The sequence below is a fragment of the Orcinus orca genome, chromosome 8, assembly GCF_937001465.1.
Source record: "Orcinus orca chromosome 8, mOrcOrc1.1, whole genome shotgun sequence".
Classification (NCBI taxonomy): domain Eukaryota; kingdom Metazoa; phylum Chordata; class Mammalia; order Artiodactyla; family Delphinidae; genus Orcinus; species Orcinus orca.
This window is the reverse complement of record NC_064566.1, coordinates 43,649,849-43,660,918: the sequence shown is the minus strand read 5'-3', so window position 1 is coordinate 43,660,918 and position 11,070 is coordinate 43,649,849. Positions and strand designations below refer to the sequence as shown.

Sequence of the window (11,070 nt, the reverse complement as noted above, 5' to 3'; positions counted from 1 at the left end):
TCCCTGAAGTCTCTGCTGCATCCTTGAGCTTACGCTGAGCAGGGTCGGGAGGTCTTGAGGAGTCCGGCCCACCACCAGGTGGGGAACGGTTCATAGACCTTGAACGCAGGGTGCCTTGCGGCCTATGTTCGGGAATTCAGGTTGTGCACTGCTCAAGGGCACCGTATCTAAGAGGCATCACCCACATGCTAGACGCACACTAATTTATGTGGGAGCACACTGACGGCGCAGAGACTCTAGGTCTCCAGATAGGTAGCAGGGGGAAACCACCTTTGACCTGAAGTCACAGTGGCACTTGGGCCGTGCACAAACTCTCAACACAGTCTTGTGGGTTCTGTGCCACGTGCACTGCAGCTGCCTGTGCAGTCTTACCACCTGATGCCCCTTCATGCCTGATTTCCAGGCCCCTGAGCCTTTGAACCTGACGCTGTTGCCTCACCTGGGGGTGGGGGGCAGAGAAGGTCGGAGTGGAAGAGGGGCACTCAGAGTGTGTGTGCTGCTGGCCCTGAGTGTGCCCCCGTGGTGTGTGTGTTCATGGAGCTAGGGGTGCTACCACCAGGCAGAGCCATTCACGTCACGCAGAAATAAACTAACTCCATCTTTCGTTTTTATCCTGAAGAAGGGACATCTCTTCCTACTTTGCCCGCAGGTGCCACCTGGGTCTGCCAGGCCCTTCCCTAGCTCAAGGGGACACAGCCTTTAGCGCCACCACCCATGTGGTGAAGACTCACCCTCCGTGCCCCTGGGTAAAGTGTCAGCTCTCTAGTAGCTACAGCTCTGTTCCCAGGATCAGCATTGACCTGGACCCTGACTCATACTCACCTTAGTCTCTTAACCTTGGGGCTAGACCCAGACCTGTGGCCCTGCCTGGTGTCCACTGTGTCCGAGCCCCTTGCCTGCAGCCTACCTGCCCTTCAGAGCGCTCAGCCAGGGGCAAAGGCAGTGTCCAGCCACGGCAAGCAGAGAATTGAGTTGAGAAAACACTTCTGAAAGCAGACCTAGGGAAGGGGTGGGGTTCAACTGGAGAGCATTTGCGATATGGCATCCTTTGACACTGTGGTCCCACTCCAGGAAATTTGTGCTTAAGAGAAAATCAAGGATGTGTGCACAGATTTTGCCAGAGAGATGTGAGTTGAAGCATTGTTTGTTCTAGCAATAGCTGGAAATAAACCAAATGAACATCACGGGAAGGAGTGACAGATCACAGGCAGCCCTCTGCTTTCATACACAGTGAGTGTTCCCAGAAATGTATCCAAATGTCAAATATTTGGAAGTTGGACACCTGCTTATTTTTAAAAACTAACAATAGCTTTTAAAGTTATGAGAGATGTTTGTATTCCCCACTGGCCCCCAAGTTAAAAACATTATCAAATCACTAAACATGCCTAACCCTTTAGACACAATCTTTAATAATATGTGTCTTAGTTTGGGTTTCCCCGAAAATAACGGGAGACAAAAAATTGAATGCAGTGCAGGTAGATTATTTGCGAAGTGACCCCAGGAAATGCTGATTTGGGGTGGGGGGTTAGGGAAATGAAAAAGGGAAGGAGAGAAAGCCGAGAAAGGGTGATTCTTCCAGCAAGTTACCACTGTGGGCAACTGGAACTTAACTCCACCAGGGGCTCAGGGAAACCACGCAGAACATTCCTCTCCCCAGGGGTGGGGGAGTTGGGGTATTTATCCACCACCGCCCATCAGTCATTGGCTGCAGCTGCTCCTGAGGGTGTGGGCTTCCTAGCACCAGCCAAAGAAAGCCCTGTGGCAGAGTCCCAGGGGCTGGGATGGGAAGTCATGTTGGAGTGCCCAGAAATGGGAAATGCTGAGGGGAGTCTGTTACAGTATGTGTCTAGATTCTCTATGTTTTTCTTTAATGTGTTCTTTTCTTTAACAATTCAACCTACAGGTGGCAAAGTAATTCAGAGGATATTCATTTGAGAATGAAGATTTCCTGCTTGATTTCCCATCTTTGTCACAGTTTAATAATTACTAGCATCAACATTTCTGTTTCTATTTCCCACTGGTTTTTATAAAATACTAAGTCTCAAGTGCAACCTCCAATTAAGTGCATAAAGAATAACAACAATAGCTAACACATATAAACACATACTGTGGGCTAGATTTACTTAATCCTTGCAGCAATGCTATGGGGTAGATATTATTACCGTTATTGTTGCTTTATAGATAAAGAAATGGGGGCTCAGGGAAGTTAAGTAATTTGCTCAAGGACATTATGGGCAAAGCCTGGCAATCTTGCTCCGGAGTGCATGCTCTGTGTGACTGCTAGAAATGGTCCCCCAGCTGATTGATGAAAGCCTGAGTGTGGCACATGACAGGGAGTTGAGGGGTGTCAGTATTAATGTAGATAAATGTAGATTTTTCAAACTTGGATATATCAACACCATCATGGCACAAAACAGTTGATGGCTGTAGCAGGTCCAAATTTAAATCTGTTAACTCGGTTGGGCTTGAAACATTGTTTCATCATTCCCACAGGCTGAAATGAGTATTATTTTAAGACACATTGCACCAAATGAGGGAAATTCATCTCAGTCAGCTGGGGGGCTGCCTTGACCCTTTCCCAAGGGATGAGGAGGTGTTTAGCGTCAGACATTAGGGTGGGGGGTTGCTTTGCCATTTGTTAGTGGGCCCCTTGTGCACACCATCTCCACCATCCTGCCCCAGAATCCTCCTTGCGGGGGGGCTGGCTCTGTAGCAGTACTTCCACGCCCCTCAAAGTCAGGAGCGTCACTGCCACTGTTCCAGCCACTCTTGAAGCCCAGTTTCCCTCTACTTTCTGAGATCAATGCCTGCATCTATGTGAGACCACTGTCATGCCCCCCACCCCAAAACGCCCCTCGCGCTCCCGCCTCCCCTGCCCACCTCCACATGCAGGGACTCTGCCTGGAAGAGGGAGGGGAGGGAGGGGGGACTAGTGCAGTAGCCCCTCTTTAGGAAACCAACAGCAGCTCAGCTCTTGTCCTAGCCCCTTTATTTCTCCTTTTCTCCCATCGAGGAAATCTTTCTTTCTTTCTTCCTCCCTCCCTCCCTCCCTCCCTTCCTCCCCTCCTACCTTTCTTTTTTTCTTTCGAGACTAAGAACAACAGCTCTGCCTAGTGACTGTACACCTCCAAATCCAGTGTATTATACAAGAGAAAGAGTCCTTTCTATTCCCACTGTTCCGGTTATCTATTGCTGCATGACGAACCACTTCCAAAACAGCCACATACAACATGCATTTTCTTTTGGTCTAGGGTCGCCAGATGAAGTACTACAGATATTTGACCTGTAAGTACTGTACCTATTTAAAGTTAAAAACATTAAAATTTATCTTTAAACACTATGGATAAAAATTTAATCCCAGTTAAATTTGAATTTTAGATCAACAATATATAATTTTTTAGTCTAAGTATGTCCCATGCATATTTGAGACATACTTAGACTAAAAAACTACTCACTGTTGATCTGAAATTCAAATTTAATGGAAAGTCTTATATTTTTGTGGGGTTTTTTGTTTTTGTTTGAAATTGGGCAACGCCGTCTTGGTCACAGTTTTGTGGGTCAGGAAATTGGGTGGGGTTTGTAGCGGTTGAAGGGTGCCCTACCATGGTGGTTCTCCATGCACGTGTCTGGTGCCTGGGTACTGCATGGCCTCACACTCCTCCTTCAGGTGAAGTCTCATCCTCCAGGGCTTTTCCATGCAATTAAGGACTCTCACAGAAGGGCATGCTCAGGTAGTCAGACTTCCTACACGGAGGTTCTGAGACCTGGCTCTGAGAACAGGAAATGAAAGCTGCCAGTCTCCTAAATCTTGGGCCTGTCAGTCGGTGCACTATCCCTTCCTCCTTATTCTATTGGTCAAGCAGTCACAAAACCCACCTGGCTTCCACAGCAGGGGACATAGACCTCACCTCTTAAGGGGAGCAGTGGCAAAGCATTTGCAGTCATCTTTAATCTATTGCACCCACTGAGAAGGAATAGATTTTCGGCCACCCCAAAGCTTGACTACTGTGTGTGTTTCTCTCTTTCAGCATCCCTTTCCTAAGGCAATGAGAACAGCTCGTTTCAGCTTCTGTCTGGTTGGGAGAAGGGTCCTAGGAAAAGAGGATATTCAGAAGGGTAGGGGAATTTCAGTTAGTGTTTCAATGTATGATTCCTCAACAAAACAAAACCATAGGGTTGTAACAAAAAAAAAATCATAGGGTTGAATAATATATAACAGAAAGATATGAATAAAATATTAAGTGTAAAAATCAGGTGACAAAAATGTTTTTACAGTATAAAGTTTTAAAAAAATGTTACACTATAAATGTTGGAGAGCTATATGCAAAAATACTAGCAGCAGTTTATCTGTAAAAGGTGTGATTCTGGCACATTTTATTCTTTCTGCTTGTACATGTTTTTGATATTTTATAAAATGAATATGTGTCACTTTTAATTTAGAAAAAAAGAGGCTATCATAAAATAAAACAACAATGAATCCACCGTCCTCCTAATTATTAACCAGTTCATTCTTTGTACAAATTCTACTGGGTATCTATCATGTACCAGTTTCTATTCTAGGCACTGGGGATTCTGCCATGAACAAGCCAGACAAGGTCTTCTCCAGAGCCTCTGGGGAGAGCAGGCCATGTCAACACTTTGATTTTGGACTTCTAGCCTCCAGAACTTGAGAGAATTTTCTGTTTTTTTTTCAGTCACCCAGGTTGTGATAATTCGTTGCAGCAGCCCTGGGGAACTAACACAATCCCGTTATTCCTTGCATCTTACTAACCAATGATATAGATTTCCATTCGGAAGTAGGTAATCTAATTGTCCCCACTTTACAGATGGGGAAACTGAGATTCTGTGAAGATCAGTAGTTTGTCCCAGACCCCACAGAGCATGGCTTCCACAGCAGGGCCAGGGCTCAAACCCTGGTTTCTCGTCCCCAGTGTTTAGGCTGTCTCCATGATGCCACAGCTTGTATACCTGGGTTTCCAGCAGTTTCTATTAAGTCTCATGCAACTGTTTCTAAGGTCATCACTCCCTGTCCTGCCTATCACCCTGCAGTGACAAAGAAACCAGCCCTGGGGGACTCTCTATGACAGGAGTACCTCCTCCTCTTCCCTAATGAGGAGGAAATTGTTCTTGCATCAGGCCCTGCCCTGTTTCTGCATCTCTAACTGGCTGCTGAGTCCACGCTGGGATGAATGGGACTCAGACAGCTGTTTCCAGGTGTGCTCACTGCCATTTATCAGCAGCTGCTGATAAGCCCTCTACATCATTTTGTTTAGGCCAGGGTGTACCCCTCACTCAAGAAACCTCAGCCTCTCCTCTGACAGGCAAGGAGCTAGTGCCATTGTTTTCTTTTCTTTAAACAACTTTTCCTCCAGATTTTAAAATAAATACATGCTTTTTGAAAAACAAAAACAGAAAAGATAATGAAGGACAGAAGAAAATAGAACTGACTTATAGGCACCAGCAGTTCTTATTTATAAATGTGCAGAAGGAAAAAAAACTATATTCAGATATGCATCTGGTTATGCTGCACATACAGACACATTCACAGAACAAATTCAACTATGTTTAAAAATGAACAGTTTTACATACTCTTTTTCCTTTTGGAGAAATCTGGCCATAAGAAACAGTTTTGTACTCTATCCTAAGCATTTCCCCAAGGTTGTTAAAGATTCTTTGTAAATACCATTTTTAATGGCTGCACACTATTCTATCAAGTAGATCACCACTTACTAATCATTTATTATCTATTACTAAGCACTCAGATTTTTTTCTAGTTTTTCATTAACTTAAAGAAAACACTGTTGATTGGGATTGACACATATACACTAATATGTATAAAATAGGTAACTAAAAAGAACCTGCTGTATAAAAAAAAATAAATAAAATTAAATTAAAAAAAAAACCCACTGTTACGGACATACTTGACGTAAGACTTTGTGTACCTTTCAGATTATGCTCTTGGCCTGAAATTATTGGGTTTAAGGCTATAAACATAACATTTTTACAGCTTTATTGAGGTACAATTTAGAAAACATAAAACTCACCCATTGTAAGTGAATAATTCAATGCTTTTTAACAAAGTTATACAGTCATGCAATCACCTCCGCAATCCAGTTTTAGAGCATACTTGTCACCATAAAACATTTCCTCAAGTTCTTTAACTGTCCAACTCACTCCCACTCCAGCCCCAAACAATCACTGATCTACTTGATATATAGATTTGCCCTTTCTGGACATTTCATATAAACAGAATCATACAATATGTACTCTTTTTCTACATGACTGCTTTTACTTAGCACACTGTTTTTGTGATCCAGTGATAGAGCATGAATTAGGACTTTCTTCCTTTTTACTGCTGAGTAGTATCTCATTGTATGGATACATCACATTTTGTTCATCTAGTTATCTGTTGGTGGAAATGTGGATTGTTTCCAGTTTTCGCCTATTAAGAATAACAGGGCTTCCCTGGTGGCACAGTGGTTGAGAGTCCGCCTGCCGATGCAGGGGACACGGGTTCGTGCCGCGGTCCGGGAAGATCCCACATGCCGCGGAGCGGCCGGAGCCTGTGCTCCGCAACGGGAGAGGCCACAACAGTGAGAGGCCCGCGTACTGCAAAAAAAAAAAAAAAAAAAAAAAGAATAACATAGCTATGAGTATTTACCTACAAGTCTCTGTGTGGACATGTTTTTACCCATTTCTCTTGAGTAGATACCTAGGAGTGGGTCATATGGTAAGTTTCTATTAAATTTTTGTAAGAAATCACCAAACTATTTTCCAAAGTAGCTGCATCATTTTACCTTCTCACTATCAATGTACCAAGATTCCACTTGTTTCACATCCTCACCAACACTTGTCGTTTTGATTATTGCCATTCTGATAGGTATGCATTAGTATCTCTTTGTGGCTTGAATTCGCATTTTCTTAATGACTAATGATGTTGAGCATCGTTTCATGGGCTTCTTAGCCATTTGTATATCTTCTTTGGAGAAATGTCTATTTGAATCTTTTGCTTTTTTTTTTTTTTTTTTTGCGGTATGCGGGCCTCTCACTGTTGTGGCCTCTCCCGTTGCGGAGCACAGGCTCCGGACGCGCAGGCTCAGCGGCCATGGCTCACGGGCCCAGCCGCACCGCGGCATGTGGGATCTTCCCGGACCGGGGCACGAACCCGTGTCCCCTGCATTGGCAGGCGGACTCTCAACCACTGCATCACCAGGGAAGCCCATAATTTTTTAATTGAGTTGTATGTCTTTTGTTGTTCTTTATACATTCTGGAAAAAATCCTTTATCAGATATATAATTTACAAATCTTTTCTCCCAATCTTTGGTTTGTCTATCATATTTTTATTATTTTTTTATTTTTATTTTTTTAAATATCACAGATGAGGTCTTTTATTTGTCACCATTAAAAGTCTGATTTTTAAACAGATTCTTGGACTGGTAGCTCATGTCCATCAGCTCTTTCAACTTTAGCACCTGTCTCATCCCCAGTAGCTTTTCCAGAACTACTACCTTCACCTTGTAGCTCCATGAGTTTTCCCAATTCAAACTTGGGTTTCTTCAGCATTTTTACTTTTCTAACAAAGACATCATGGAGTGGATAAATAGATTGGCAGGCCTTTTCTATGTCTTTTCCAATGCTGTCTGGAATCAATTTATTGACCACTTCTTTCAAGTCATTTGTCTCCACCTCTCGGGTCATGATTTCCATCATCTTCTTGTGGATCTGGCGGACCTGCTGGTGCTGGGCATAAGAGGTCTTCCAAATCTGATTATTGTGTTTTTTAGTAAAACCCACACAGAAGAGACGAAGCAAATAACCATGGGTAGTCTTGACATCAACGTGAGCTTCAATCATGGTCTGCCATTTTTTTGACCATGGAGCACATTTTGTCACGGGCAAGGTCCATGCCATGGAAATTAGTCAGGCAGTTTTTGCCCTGAACATCCTCAGTAATAAGCTTGAATTTTCTGAATGCAACTTCATCATTCTGCAGATCATCAAGGCTCACTTCAAACACACAACCCTTGAGGCCATCAGATGCGATTCTGGTTCCTTGAGTTCTCGTGACTAGTGTTTTCCCAATATTTCTTACATTGAACATAGCTGGTGCTTTCACATCATACCAATCTTTCTTAGAAAATGGGTCAACCACTTTCTTCTTGGCTCCCTTTTTACCGCCTTTCGTAAGGCGCTTCTTCTTTCCGACCGCCATGGTGCTGCTCTGAGAGCCAAAAGGCTATCATATTTTTAAATGATGTTTGTTGAAGAACAAAAGTTTTTAATTTTGATAAAGTCCAATTTATTTTTTTTGGATTACCCTTTTTTGTGACTTGTCTACAAAAGCTTTGCCTTACATAAAGTTGCAAAGATTTTTTTTCTCCAATGATTTCCTCTAGAAGTTTTACTGAACATAATTTGAAAATGATTTTTGTTTTTTCATTTTGAATATAATCCATGGTAATTTTAACAAATTAGAAAATATAGATGAACAAAAGGAGGAAAATACAGGTCACTCATAATCGCACTAGCAGAGTTAAGCCACCATGAATGTTTTGTTGCATATGTGTGTATTGGTAATCTATCGCTTTCTAACAAATTACCTCCAAAACATATTTATTATCTCAAAGTTTCTGTGGATCAGGAACCTGGGAGCACTTTTCTGGGTGCCTTTGTCTCAGGATCACTCACAAGGCTGCAATCAAGTTGTCAGTGGGACAGCAGTCATTTCAAGGCTCGATAGGGAGAGAACGCGTCTCCGAACTCACTTACGTGGCTGTCGGCAGCCCTCAAGTCCTCGCTGGCTGTTGGTTGGGGACATCGACTCCTTGCCACATGGGTCTCCGCATAGGCAACTCGCAACATGGCAGCTAGCTTCCCTGAGAGGAAGAGAAGGAGGTAGGGCGCCCATCAGAAGCCATAGTCCTTTTGTAACCTAGTCTTGGAAGTGACATTCCATCATTTTGCTCTCTGGTCTATTCATAGAAGTGAGTCACTAGGTCCAGCCCACTCACAAGGGGAGTGGGGATCACGGGACCATTTTAAAAGGCTGCCACATGTCCTTGTTCGTTTTCTCATGAATTAGGAGGCACATGTTTACCTGTGAAACATACAGATGCAGGGGCCCCTGTCTCGATTCTAGATTCTACTGGGTCAGAATCTCCATGGGAAATGCCTCTTTCTGTAAGCTTAATCTTTTAAAAACTCTACAGGTCACTCTAATAGGAGCCAGGGTTGAGAGAGTCACTGGCAAATATAAATGTAAGTGGATGTTTCCCCACATGGATTACAACTGTGCATACTGCTTAGAAGTGTGTTTTCCCCCTCAAACAGGCTTGAAGATAAATGTGCCTCAGTTCCCAATGTGGAGCTGCCATATCCTCTGCTTCCCAGGAGCTGTGTCCAAGGGGCCGTGCCTAGCAGTCATGACCTTCACTTCTAGGGGCTTCAGGGGAGCTAAGGGGGTGGCAGAGGCCGCCTGCCTCAGTGTTTGGCTCCAGAGCAGCTCTGACATCAATTCATCTGTCCAGAGGACACTTTTAGATGCAAGTCTGCTGGTGGGAGGACTTTATGAGAACAGGAATCCCTGGCTGTGAAATTACTGGCATTTCATGATGTGAGAGAAGATTTACAAGCTGCGTGCTGTGCTGTGCTATAAAACCAAGCCCAGCAGTTATGCAAGCAAGCCTGCAAGGCAGGCAAAACGCAGGGAGGTGGCAGCTGGAAATAAAGGAAGCCACCACCCCACTGTGCCTGGGACCCCCCTGGCCCTGACCACGCATGCACGGGGGGCTCAGGTCAAGGTTCCTTCAGCCATATCCGCCTTCTGGGGAGGCTCACCTGGTAGTCACTAGGGAACAAATGTGCAAGTAGTGTTATGTGAGGTCATGGACTCAGAATGGAAGGGGTTTCAAAGGTCCCTAGGGACCTGATGTTCCCTTAACATCTTCCTTGCTAAGGCACCATTCTGCTTCTTGATATTCACCCCTATGACCCAGTCCAAAGGAGACACCCAGAATGTACTCTCCCACGACCCTATTTAATTTTTTTTTATAATTAAAAATTTTTTTTGTCTTCCCCACTAAAATGCAAGCTTCCTGACAGCAGGAACCTTGCCTGTCTGGTGCTCAAAGTATTGCTGGACCACAATTCATATATGTTGACAGAGCAAATGAAAGAATGGATATTTGGATACTTCCAGGGGTGGGGAGCTCACCGTCTTACAGGCCAGCCTGTCCTATGCCTGGATGGCTCTTGGCTCTTCCTCAGCTCGCTGCCATCCACCTCCATGTGGCCTTCCTTCATTGTCCTCATCTGTAGGGCACCCTCTGAGCAAGCCGCCTCCTCTTCCCCATTGCAGCCATCCAGAGATTTGAAAACAGTGGCCACCTGCATGCTTTTCAAGATGAATGTCACCAGTTCTTTCGGCTCTCTCTCATGTATCAGTGCCACCCTAGCCATCCTCCTCCAAAGGGCTCTAATGGGTCACTGTCCCTCAATAAGTTAGGTTAACTCTTTTGAGACCCTTAGTAAATCTTGGCAGTTTGCAGATTTTGAGACCCTTCTCCCCCAACAAACATTTAGATCATTTCTTTTTTTTTTTTTTTTCAGTACGCGGACCTCTCACTGTTGTGGCCTCTCCCGTTGCGGAGCACAGGCTCCAGACACGCAGGCTCAGCGGCCATGGTTCACAGGCCCAGACGCTCTGTGGCATGTGGGATCTTCCCGGACCGGGGCACGAACCCGTGTCCCCTGCATCGGCAGGCGGACTCTCAACCACTGCGCCACCAGGGAAGCCCTTCCTTACTTTCTTTTTTTAATTTTTATTTATTTATTTGGCTGCGTTGGGTCTTTGTTGCTGCGTGCGGGCTTTCTCTAGTTGTGGAGAGCAGGGGCTACTTTTCATTGTGGTGCATGGGCTTCTCATTGCAGTGGCTTCTCTTGCTGTGGAGCATGGGCTCTAGGCACACGGGCTTCAGTAGTTGTGGCATGCGGGCTCAGTAGTTGTGGCGCACAGGCTTAGTTGCTCTGCAGCATGTGGGATCTTCCCGGACCAGGGATCAAACCCGTGT

At 44.6% G+C, this 11,070-nt stretch overlaps 1 pseudogene; it reads right to left on the bottom strand.

Annotated features, from left to right (window-relative positions):
• Positions 1–7,320: 7,320 nt before the first annotated feature.
• Positions 7,321–8,248, bottom strand: LOC117196371 (40S ribosomal protein S3a-like; annotated as a pseudogene).
• Between the last annotated feature and the right edge of the window lie 2,822 nt (positions 8,249–11,070).